This window comes from Magnolia sinica, chromosome 8 (assembly GCF_029962835.1).
Source record: "Magnolia sinica isolate HGM2019 chromosome 8, MsV1, whole genome shotgun sequence".
NCBI classification, from domain to species: domain Eukaryota; kingdom Viridiplantae; phylum Streptophyta; class Magnoliopsida; order Magnoliales; family Magnoliaceae; genus Magnolia; species Magnolia sinica.
In genome coordinates, this window is record NC_080580.1 from 81,073,472 (window position 1) to 81,086,025 (window position 12,554).

Genomic DNA, 12,554 nt, shown 5'->3' on the forward strand with positions numbered 1-12,554 from the left:
AGGATAATTGTATTTGTATTTGTTATTGATGTGGGTAGACTAGTTCTGTATAGTCCCTGTTTATATGATAGGTGTGGCCTTCTGCTTTGCATCGGGACTGCCCAGACAATTTCTCCCGGAAAAAAATAAAATAAAACAAATGAAGAGGAAATGTTTCAGCAATTTTGAAAGCAGTTTCAGTGATCCCAGGTCCAAACTAACCAGCAATGTGTAGTTGTAGCAGCTCCAGCGATGGATGAGTTTTGTTGGCTTTCACCCCTGTAAGCAGGCTAAAGTTGTGACGTAGTCTACACTCTTCCTGCAGCAGCAACCTCCTTGTCGGGTCCTTACTCTTACTCCGGTGGTAGACTCTTGAGGAGTTTCAACTCTTGGTCAAGGGTTCGACTACCCATAGGTGGTGAAATTCCACTAGCGTGAGTGTGTTGGGTGTGTGTAAAAATAAATAAAATAAATAAAATAAAATAAGAAAAAAAAACCTCCTTGTCGCTTAGCTGATTTTTTCCCTATATTCTCTATTGGTGCTTGTTGTTTAGCACTTTTTCCTGGGGTCAGCCTGGGCTGTGATCTATTTGCAGCGTAGGTCTGGAAGGGAGTTGAAGTTCATCCCAAGTGTGGTGTGTTCAATCCAGAAGCATGTGTGTTCTAGCACCTTCAGCTAAGCGTTCATAGGGACACTACAAGAAATGTGGGAATTCCCGTCCCATTTTTACCGGCAGCCCGTGATGTGGGAAACCACAACCGGTGAAATAAACGCTCCTGCCCTCTCTCTCTCTCTCACGATAAAAAGTTGTTTTCCCCCTTTTTTAACTTCTTACATCAAAAGCCCTCCTTTTCCAAACCCTAGCCCTCTTCTTCTCCAAACCCCTGATCATTGCTATCTCCAAACTCTAACCCTCCTCTTCTCTAAACTTTCGCAGTCGCCTGCCGCACCACCATCACAAGCAGAGTACCATGTCTGTTCTACTTTCTACTCCAAACCCTAACCCATCAACCGATATGGATTCTTGATGTAAATCTCGCTATTCCGAGCTCTCTGGTTTGATTTCAGCTGAATCAAGCTCCAGTGGTTGAGCGAAAGCTCTGTCGTTCGATTACGAGAAGAGTTACAGGGGATTTTGGGAGAAATCTATAGATTTTGAGCTCCTTTTGCATTGGTTTTGGCCGAAATGGAGAATCCAGAGGTTTGAAATTGGGATTTGTGAGAGAAACTTAGAGATTCAAGGAGTTTCTGTGTAGCGAAGCTCTCTACGGCTTTAATGGCGGACCTGCAGCATCCTTATGCAGTTCTTTGAAGGAAATGCTTGCAGATTTCAGATCTCTCGTTGCTTCTTTTAAAGGTATGTTCCTCTGTTCTTCATTTGTCTTGTTACGGGTGTATTTTGTAGGAATGCTAGTGAAGATATCTAGATTTGGGGCATTTTTCTGTGTTATTTTGAGCTTTCAGAATCGGAATTCGAACTTCAGCTGTAGTAGCTACCGCTTGAAGTGTTCTGAAAACCGGTAGTTTTTGTGCATTTTCTGAGTGTTTTATGTTGTGATTAGAACTTCAGGTATTGAAGATTTTGCTTGAAATGCTTCAAAAACCGACAGACTACTCCTCTTTTTTCTTGTTTTTTGCTTTTCCATTGTCGGTGTCGAAACCATCGGATTTTATGCATTTTCGCGTGAAATGCTCTGGAAACCATCGGATTTTATACATTTTCTTTCAATGTTGGTATTTAAACTTCATATGTGGTACGTTTCACTTGAAATGCTCTGAAAACCCACAGATTTTATATTTTCTGTGAGTTTTCAATGTCGGTAGTTGAACTTCAGGTGTTCGAGATTTGACTCGACATGATCTGATAACCAACAGATTTCATTCGGTTTCCAAGCTTTCGACATTGGAATTACCCAAGAAACAAGCAGATTCAGTGCATTTTCTGAGTTTTCAATGTCAGAAGTAGAACTGCAGATGTGGAAGAGGCTGCTGGAAATGCTCTGAGAACCAGCAGGTTTGATGAATTTTCTCAGCCCTCCAATGTCGTAATTAGAACTTGGGATGTCTTAGATTTCACTTGAATTGCTCAAAAAATCCACCAGATTTGCTGCATTTTCTGAGCTCTCGAGATGTAAGTCTTTGTCTTGAAATGCTCTAGAAACTAGTAGATTTGATGTGTTTTCTGAACTTTTGATGCTAGAATTAGAATGTTGGATATAGAAGATTATTTAGAGATGCATTAATAAACAAGCAGATTTGATGTCTTATATATATTTCAAATTTTGTTTACTTGAGGGACATGGCCCTTAATATTTGCAAATGGAGGACTTTGCAAAGTGCGAAGAATGCCTTGGGACTTCCTTTTCGTTTTGGGTGGAATGAGGATCCATGTGTTCCCCAACAACATCCGTGGAGCGGAGTGGACTGCCAATTTAACAAAAACAGTGGCACCTGAGTCATTGATGGGCTGTAATCTTCCTACCCTTTCTATGAATTTAGTAGCTCAGAAAAAAACACTATATATATATATATATGTCATTATAGTTATAATTTTGCTATGGTAGTATCCTTTTGTGTATATTCGTATAATGATATGCCCTACTTTTTTTATCTAGCACATGATATTATGTGTTGAAAAATTTTGTTACCTCTTAATTGCTAAATTGGAATTTCCAAGTGAAATATTGATGATTTACATGACATAGATTGATCAAGTGGCCTAGTTTGATTTTTGACAATTATATTTGATATCTTAGTGAGTATTATTTACTTGATATCAATATCTCTTGGGCCTATATGAGCTCTGTTGGATTCTATTTTTTGGGTTGGCATGGGTCAGAGCTTGCAAAGGAAATGAAAGGCATATGGTGGGCATTTGGGAAGAAAGAAATGGGAAATGTTTCAAAAATTCGACTCACTCTTTGGGTGGGTGATGATGAGAGCAAGGGGCATAAATTTTTTTATTGGGCTTCATGCTCTTTTTTTTTTTGGTATAGTTTTTTGCGTATTGGTGCCTTCTATTTATAAAATTTTGCTATCGTCTCTCTATCTCTCTCAGAAAAAAACGAACAAAAAAAGAGAGAAAATACTTGATATCTTTGCCACCTGATAGGATTTTGTTGAGCTATATGTCATCCTGTCATGCGAACAGACATATTTTTAAGGATATTATGACATAAATGAAGTATGGAAGATTTTAGAGTACAATAAAATGTATTAATATGTGGGTCTTCAGATCATTGCCTGATCTTTCTGTCTGTGGAGGAAGACAACTGGGGCCCGAAACCTTTCAGGTTCAACTCTTCTTGGCTCCAGACTGATGGTCTCCGGCAAAAGATAATCGACTGGTGGTCAAGCTTCCAGGTGGAGGGTTTTGCAAGGCATAAGGTTCTTTGCAAACTCAGACTTCTCAAAATCAAACTAAAGGAATGACGTTAGCAGGAAGTTCAGAAGAGAGAGGCCGAAGTCGAAGCCCTTCTATCAGAACTCTAGTGTATTGAGTTGGAGTTTGAAGCTAATCCGATGTCATCTGACTCTCTTTCAAGGCGCATTAGCATTATCCAGGCCCTTTCAAACAAAGTTCTTGAAGAACAACCCTCTTGGAGGATCAAATCCAAAGTCAGATGGATTGCAGAGGGCGACAAAAATACTAAATTCTTCCATAATATGGCCAACAAGCATGCCCGATCCAAGGCCATTCTCATCATATTCGATAACGGAAACAGAATTGAGGACAAAAAGGCGATCGAAGACCTCGCATTAACCATTTCAAAGACCTTCTGTCATCTGAAAACTGGACCAGACTGCGCCTCGACAACATCTCCTTCAGCAAATTGGAGGTAGCTGATGCTGAGTTTCTGGATTCCCAATTCTCTGAAGATGAGGTCAAGGATGCAGTTGACGCTCTGGGAGGGGACAAGTACTAGTCCCTAGGGCCAGATGGATTTCCAATCAGCTTTTATCAGACCTTTTAGGAGTCTGTTCGTCAAGACGTCCTTCTCTTCGTCCAGGAATTTCACAGTAGAGGTAGATTATCGAAAGGGCTCGGAGCTTCATTCATTTCCCTTATTTCAAAGGTGGTCGGGGCCAGCTCTTTCTCTGAATTCAGACCTATAAGCCTGATAGGGAGCCCCTACAAAATCCTCGCTAAAATTTTATCCTCTCGGCTATCGAAAGTTATAGGGAATCTCATCTCACCTAATCAGAATGCCTTCATCAATGGAAGACAGATCACAAACGGAGCTCTTATCGCAAATGAAGTCCTCCATTCTTGCCACAGGTTTAAGTCGAAAGGTATTTTTTGCAAGTTGGATGTGGCCAAGGCATATGATCACGTTGATTGAGATTTTCTTCTCTATATGCTTACTCGTATGGGTTTTGGGGCCAAGTGGAGAAGGTGGATTGCTACTTGCGTTGGTCGGCTCACTTCTCCATTATTCTCAATAGATCTCCTAGAGGCTTTTTTAAAAGCTCGAGAGGGCTGCGGCAGGGGGATCCCCTGTCACCTCTTCTCTTTCTTATCGTCGGCGATGCATTTTCTAAAATGCTAATCGAAGGGTAGGATCAAGGATCCCTTCATAGTATTGCGATGCTTGGGCTGTCTGATCCCCTAACTCATATCCAGTTCGCTGACGACACCCTTATCTTCTCTGACTCCTCAGCAGAATGCATCGAGAATCTCCACACTACCCTGTGCTATTTTGAAGCGGTCTCTGGCCTCAGGATTAATATGAGTAAATCGAAGATGCTTGGAATTAATGTTCCTTCTCAGACTCTCCAGTCTTTTGCATCCATGCTTGGATGCCATATAGATATGTTTCCAACTTCTTTTGTTGGTCTCCCCCTCTCTGTGGGACCCCCACTGAAATCTATGTGGGATAAGGTCATCAGCAAGTTCCAAAAGTATCTGGCCACGTGGAAATGCTGATACTTATCTATGGGAGGTCGCCTTACTCTTATTAAAGCAGCCTTCCCTTGTACTTCATGTCGCTGTTCAGATGCCCAGGCCCGGTTTTAAAGTCCATCGACAAAGTTAGAAGAGATTTCCTATGGTTCGGTAAGGAAAACCAGAGGAAAATTCATCTGCGAAGGTGGTGCCAATGTTAAAAATTTGAAAGTCATGAACATGGCGCTGCTAGGTAAATGGTCTTGGAGACTAGGTTCTGAAAAGGAGGCCCTCTGGGCCTTGATTATCAAAGGCAAGTATGGCTCTTCCCAAGGTGGATGGTGTCCTAAAGATTCTTCGTACTATAAGGCCTCTAATATCTGGAAAGGTATTCTTATAGCTAAGAATCCAGTGATCGAGAATAGCAGCTATGTTTTGGGCAACGACTCTTCTATTCGGTTCTGGGAAGACCTATGGGTAGGGGAAGAACCTCTTAAATTTCAATTTCCTCAATTCTATTGCCTTTCTCCCGATAAAGATATCCTCATCAATAGATGCTTCTCTCTCATGCCTGCTCAAATTGTTTGGGATATCAGATGTTCCAGAAATCTCAATGACAGCGAATTCAGGGAGTTCACGGCTCTTCACGACTGCATATCTAAGACAATGCCTCATAGCAGCCAGCCCAACAGCCTCATTTGGAAGTTAGAGAAATCAGGATCCTTTTCCATCAAATCTCTTTACTCCTATATCTATCCTGCGTCGTCCTCTTCGCATGACGTTACCCCGTTCATCTGGAAGTACCCAGTTCCTCCTAAGTTCATTTGTTTCGGCTGGCTGGCGGGTCACAATAGAATCCTTACTATTGACAACCTGTCTAAGAGAGGCATGCAGATTGTTAACATGTGTCTCTGTAGCATGTGCGAGGCAGAGTTCGTGAATCACTTGCTGGTCCATTGTTCTTTCATTTCTCAAATCTGGGCAGATTTTTGTCAGAGTTTTTCAGTCAGTTGGTTCGTTCCAAATTTGGCTGCCAATCTTCTGTCTTCTTGGAATGGTCTCAAGCTTGGGAAAGACAAATCTATCATCTGGTGCATGGCTATTCTAGCTATCTGGTGGGCCGTTTGGGAAGAAAGAAATGAAAGATGTTTCAATGATAATTCTTCTTCTGTTAAGGCAGTGGGATCCAGGGCTAAAAAGATGGTGATCGAATGGGCTACAAATGTCAAGGATTTGTATAATTTTAATTTTAGTTTTTTAGGCTGGTAGGGGCTTTCTGCTATTTCAGTAGATTTGCTTCTCTCTTTTCTCTCCTGTTTCCTTTTTTCTTTTTTTCCTTTTCTTTGTATCCCTTTTCCTTTTAGTTTATTGAATTTCAGTTTGTTGCCTTTAAAAAAAAGAACAGGTTTTTTTTTTTTTTTTTTTTTTTTGTAGGTTGAGTCACTCTATATATGGGAATATTTAGTAGTTGTCTTCTCCAAAGTCATAACACGTTTTGTATGGTATTAGAGTATGTAGAATTCTATATATGGTATTATAGTATGCAGAAATCTAGGTAATACTGATTGACATGCCCATGCAGTATCCATATCATTCCTTGGTAACAGTGCCCTAGAATGCGGACGTCTCACCATTGTTAACACTACTTTTGATGTTTTATTAAGGATTGACATAGTATCAAACCTTCCACCCATTTCCCCGATAGATAACAGATTCTTTCCCTACCTCCTCTTACAAAATTTCTCTATCTATGACAAGAAGTAAATACTGATTGACTTTTCATGTAAGCAAGTAATGTGACAAGCTTTTGTCAGACTCTCCACTGTTCTGTATTTCTCTTTCTAAATTGTGACTAAGATTTTATTAGAACCAAAAATCAGAAAAATAACAGTCACATGAAGGGCTGGAGAAGAGTGACAATCTCATCACTACACCATGTACAAGGGAATAAGCAGCACATAGAACATATCGGAGAAGCAACACAAAATACAACCAAACGACTACTAGGAAGTTCTCCAGTGTTCTCTACTCATTTGTTGTTACAATTCAGATAATTTTCTGGTTTCTAATGAACAGTTACTTCTTGAATGTTTTAACTGTGCCTTTATGATGGACCCTTGATGGAAAATCTGTAATAAATTCTGTTATTTACTATAATTTTTATTGTGCATGTGCAGAGGTCTAGACAATCAAGGTTTGAAGGGTTTCTCGCCAACTGACATATCCAGGCTACGTCATCTGCTGAGCATGTATATTCTTCAAAATTCACCCATTTCTTTTTATCTGGAGCCTTGAATAAGAATGTTTATCTTTATCTCTCTTAAGTTTTACAATATCCAAGTAATATAATCTTAATAAAATAGTTGCATAATCCTATGCATTCATCTGCTTACTCCTACCTCAATATATGATGGAATGCTCGGTGTTTTTTTGCCCATTGCATTAAAAAAAAAAAAAAAAAAAAATCTCTACCTGGTTACTAAATTTTTTGTCCCTTGCCTATTTGTATAGAAACTTGAGTGGAAACAGCATCCATGGACCTATTCCATCCTCAATTGGAACAATTGCTGGGTTGGAAACTTTGTAAGTCTGACATTCACATTTGCTATTCCGACTGTGAACCTGTTTATTGCTTATTTTTTCCCTCCCCCCCCCCCCCCCCCCTAATGTAAACTGATGGTTCCTCTCTCTCGGAACTAGTCTGCATGGTTTTTCTCGTTCATGTCCTCTGAAATAATATAGAAATATATTTGGCATCTTACACTTAATCACATTTGTTTGTGGGAAGTTGTTTGGTTGGAAATTTGATCACTAAGAATGAAAATATATCAGTGGTAGTTTAAATAATTCGCTACCTATCAGTAGGCTGCATTAAAAAATTTAGTTCTGAGCTTGAATTGGTAGTTGTGTCCTGCTGCAAACTGTGGTTCAATTGTGGTGCATTAATGGCTTTTGAACTTCCATCCGCCAAGTTCTCCTGCCAATGTTTTTGGATGATACCGGAAAGTGGATTATTAGAGAGGAATCAAATCCCCAGTGATTTGCTCCACAACTTTTTCTTATGAATCCGTAAAATTGTGACAACAGCTCATATCCTGGTATCAAAAGCTACCCCAACCTGTAATTCTATATTGTTCTTCTTCCATTGTCTTTTTTTTTTTTATATCTTTCAGGCCTAATCTAGAAAAATATCCTTTTTAGATCAGAAGCAGAACCCCCTTATTTTTCAGAAGATCAATGCTTTGAGTGCTAAAACCAAGGTGAATTCTATCATAAGCATGGTTCTCAAGAATCATTTTCATTTAGACTATCCTAAGCATCCCACCCCTGGCTTGGAAGACAGGAAAGTATTAGAGAGGACATAATGTGGATGGATAGGATCATTCTACTTGTAAAATATTTGCATGCTGGCCTATGAGGTGTGGCTGGAACTAATGAATGGTCTACATCCATTGATTAGTTTGTCCATGCATCAACATGCATTTCTTAGAGCCATGAGAGCCACTGATCTTCTCTCATAATACATGTTCAATCTTTATTTTTTAATTACTTGAAGGCATTCCTCCAAAGCTTATTTGGTTTCTCAAGAGCCATTTTGCAAAGCAAAAGCCAACTGCATTTGGGAAGCAGTTAATATCTGGGCTCGTGAGTCACGAAGGCAAAAAACATTGTTACGCAGGCTTCTTGATGAAACTGATTCCGACATACAGTTGAAAGTTTTAAAAAACTGATTTTCTTCCTAGGGGATCTGGTTGGAGTTCTAAATTTTATATTTATATTTATTTTGAATTTTTTCTATGGTGGATCTTGTGGTTTCCTTGTAGGGATTGCCAGATCGATCGTTGGTTCTACAGTTGCACATGATGGATGAAGGACAGCCAGTGTATGCCGAGTTTCTACAGTAATACAAGTGTAACTTCAATGGTAACAAGTTGACAAGGAGGGCTTGCATCTTTAAATTGAAAAACAATCCTTCATTTTGACAACCAGAGTACTTTTTGCTGCACTGAATTGGTTTTCCGTTTGTGATGAGTGTTAAAGATGGTGCATCGTTTGTATATTTTAATTTATCCACTTATTCATCTATAGATAATGAGTTTATATATGAATTTATATATGAAGACAGGGTTTTTCAATATGCTTCATCTAGCTCGGTAGGTGCATTGGAAATACTTTTAACACCCTCTTCATGAATTTGATTCCTTTTTATTTTTATTTTTTCTTTTCTTTTGCTTTTTCATGTTTAGCCATCAATTCTAGACTTCCAACTCCTTGACTTCCTCAATTTCTTATGAATGTCATGTGACCATTTATAATGAGGCTCCATCATTTGAAATATCTAAATGCAGTACAGTTAATTCCATTAGTTGATACGTTCAGTTACATATTTTTTCAGACACACATGTTACCGTTGACATAGGAAATAGAAGATGGTGAGGCTTATTAGTTGTTTGTCGTAAGTTCCAGGCGAAGTTCTTGGTATTCTTGGTCATTGTACCATGGGCTTTAGATTTTATGGTTCATGACTACATTCTCATGCCATTTCTAGACAGGTAACCTTTTCCTATCATGCTGCCTGTATCTCATGATTTCTCGTGCTGTTCAGTGTCAGAATTCAAAATGCATGTTTTTCTTTTCGTTGTCAAACCTCTTCATTTCTAAGTACAGTTTAAAATGAGAAGATATTGCTTCTTTTTCAATTTTAGATAGTCATCATCATCTAAGCTTTACCCCACTAATTGGGGATCAGCTACGTGAATCCTGTTGCACCATTCTTTTCAAAATTTAGCTAGTTAATCTTGTAATTATTCCCAATAGCTTACAGATTCGTATGCAGATCCAAAGATTCTTTTATTATTATTTTTTTGGTTCTTTTGACAGCCTTGATATTAAATACAAAATATTCTCGACCCTTTCAATTGTCAATGCTACCCACTCAACAGCCATTGAACACTTCAAACAATTGAGAGTCAGGAAACAACTACAATATTTTTTATTTTTTATTTTTTATTTTTTTGAAGGGGAACAACTTTCCATCTAGAGCTTATTCAAACAATCTGCTTCATTTATTTCTTGCTTTTGCTCTATATGGGAATCGTGGTGTCTTTGGAGTTTATTAACTGGGATAATTGAACTACACTCTATTTTCAGGTTTACCCATCCTGTTTGGTGGACATTGAAACGGACTACTCGGCTTTAAGCAAGCGGTATCCAAAATTATCAATATCCCCGGAATTCACCAAGGTATGATGACTTTTCTTATTTCAGTTGCTTGCTTACTTGTCTTGAATCTAGGCTGAAGTGTGTACTCAGTATGTATTGTAATGGATCTTCTCAATTTTCCGTAGATTGTTCTGCACCGGCCTAAGGGAAACCTGAATCTGTCATTATACACTCCTATCAGGTATCTTCTCTTTTTAAGTTGCCCTGTTACAGTGCAATGTAGTTTGTCATCTGCCTTCTTTCTATTGGCTGCGTAGTTAGTTCTGCTTATGTGTTGGGGGAGAGTTCAGAAATGGGGCTTTTTTTTATGGGATTAAGATAAGATTTTTATGCTTCTGGATTTCTTTATGGCAGAAACTGTTCAGAATAAACAGTTTATTGTTTCTGCTTGTGTGGAATAGATTTAAGCATGACCTCATTGAAGTAGATGCTAGAGAGGAGCCAAAAGAGCCTTCTGCAGAGCCATTGGTTGAGGACCAGGAAATCCCAAATGCAAAAGCACTGTATGGAACTCAAAGGTGAATCTTTGAGAGACTTGTTGTGTGCTATAAATGTGCAGGGACCAAACATACTGCTAGTTGATACTCTTCCTAGTGAAGTCGACAAGAACTTGCTGGAATGTGCAGAGACCAAACATACTGCTAGATGATACTCTTCCTAGTGAAGTCGACAAGAATTTGCTGGAATGTGCAAGGACCAAATGTACCGCTAGATGATACTCCGGAGTAGTTGGAATGTGCCAGCAATGGTGTGGCGTAGCAATTCCCATGCAAGGAAGCTCCAGTGATTCGAAGAATCTTCTCTCAATCATTCAGTTCATGGAGCAGCTCTGGCATTGAGATGAGTCCCTGATGTAGAGCAGGTCACAGACACTTTCATGGCAAAGATGGACCAATGAAGGCCCGATCGGAGGTGGAAGTGATTAGGACCGTTGGAACCTTAAAAACAGTATTATCTCGCAAACTGGAATGAATTTTCAACATGTCATGTGATTTTGGGATAGGAGAAGCTACTTTAGCCAATCAACCCTGCCAGGTTGCCCACGCCGGATTTGCAAGATTCCATCAAATCAACAGTCAAAAGTCCATTTTATTTTTCGTTTTTACTATAAATAATAAGTATTAACTTTTGATCATTTGAGTTGTAAGAGTCGTGCCCAATATGAAAAGGGCTTAGAAAAATTAGGAGAATAATATGGTTAAGCCAAATTGGCACTTACTATTTTTCGCCGAAAACCATGAAGTCAAGTTTACTAAAACTAGGAATGGTGACCGTCTGTAAATAATAAGTTTATTATTTATTGTAAGTCACTTTTTTAGGGAGTTTGACTTTAAAACTTTGTCTTAGGATTGAGCTTTATTTAAAGGACTGTAATTTTGTTTTTATTCATCAATCAATTTATTTTGAATTTATTAGAAACTATTTCTATTTTTTATCCCTCGTGAATTTGAGGAATCTCTGTGAGGAGTCTAGAGAGCTCCGTGAATTTAGATTAACTATTCCACGATGAAGAGGGTGCAATGCTTATTAAACTAACTTAAGTGAAAACGTAACTTAATTATTTAACATTAGTTAAAAATAACTTATTAGGTGGTATCCAAATGTGCCATTACTGTTCAAATGTGTAAAACTAAAAGGCCAATTGAATGCAAGTAGGGCTGTACATGAGCAGAGTTAGCTCAGTTAGCTCGCTCAACTCGACTCTAAAAAGCTCCAATTCGACTTGGTTCAAAACTAAGTTCGAGCTGATTTTTTGAGCTCAAAAAAATTTCGAACCGAGTTCGAGCTTGCCTGAGCTCGACTCGATTCGGATCGAACCCAACTCGAATCGAACTCGGATCGAACCAGTTTGGTGACTCGGTTACTTTGATATTGTTGTTGCTCACCAAGTGTCTGAAGAAATGACTCAATGAAGTATGGCTGGTGGCAAGGAAGGTATGTATATGAAACAAATACCCTTTTTTTTCTTGAATTTTATGTTGCTTACAAGATGTTTGATGAAATACATTAGCGGTTTTACACACAGCGAGATTTTGAAGGTGCAGTCCATGTGTTTGTGAAAATGCTCCACAGGCGAACTTGGCTTGATCTTAGTTCAAACTTGGCTCAGACTCGCCCAGCTGCTGACTGAACCAAGCCGAGCTGGCCTGTCAGGCTCAAGGACCGAGCCTAGCCGAGTTCAAGTTGGGGTCAGCAAGTGGCCGAGCCGAGTCGAGTTATGCCAAGCTCGACTCGGTTCGACTCGTGTACACCTTTCTTTTTTTTCTTTTTTTTTTTTCCTGAAATCTCTCTTGTTTTTTCAAAAGAGGGGGTCATGCCCTTATATCATTGAATATGAACAGAAGATGAAGACCAGACTCTCAGGTGGGCTCCACAAAAAACATCAGGCCTCACCTATCATAATGCCTAAAAAGGGAATGCCAAAAGGAAAATAAGGCTATAGACACCCTGAAGAAAAGAATCAAC

The 12,554-nt window shown here is 39.1% G+C and overlaps 1 long non-coding RNA gene across 6 annotated transcripts; it reads left to right on the forward strand.

Annotated features, from left to right (window-relative positions):
• Positions 1-482: 482 nt before the first annotated feature.
• On the forward strand, positions 483-11,473 carry LOC131253506 (uncharacterized). 6 transcript variants are annotated; one of them, XR_009175218.1, is made up of 8 exons: positions 483-1,337; positions 7,043-7,168; positions 7,377-7,448; positions 8,072-9,418; positions 10,017-10,109; positions 10,214-10,269; positions 10,490-10,606; positions 10,648-11,473. It is a non-coding gene; the product is annotated as an uncharacterized LOC131253506 (long non-coding RNA). The 6 variants fall into 6 exon arrangements; XR_009175219.1 differs by having other exon boundaries at positions 7,043-7,114; XR_009175221.1 differs by having other exon boundaries at positions 498-1,337; positions 7,043-7,114; positions 9,286-9,418.
• The last annotated feature ends 1,081 nt before the right edge of the window (positions 11,474-12,554 follow it).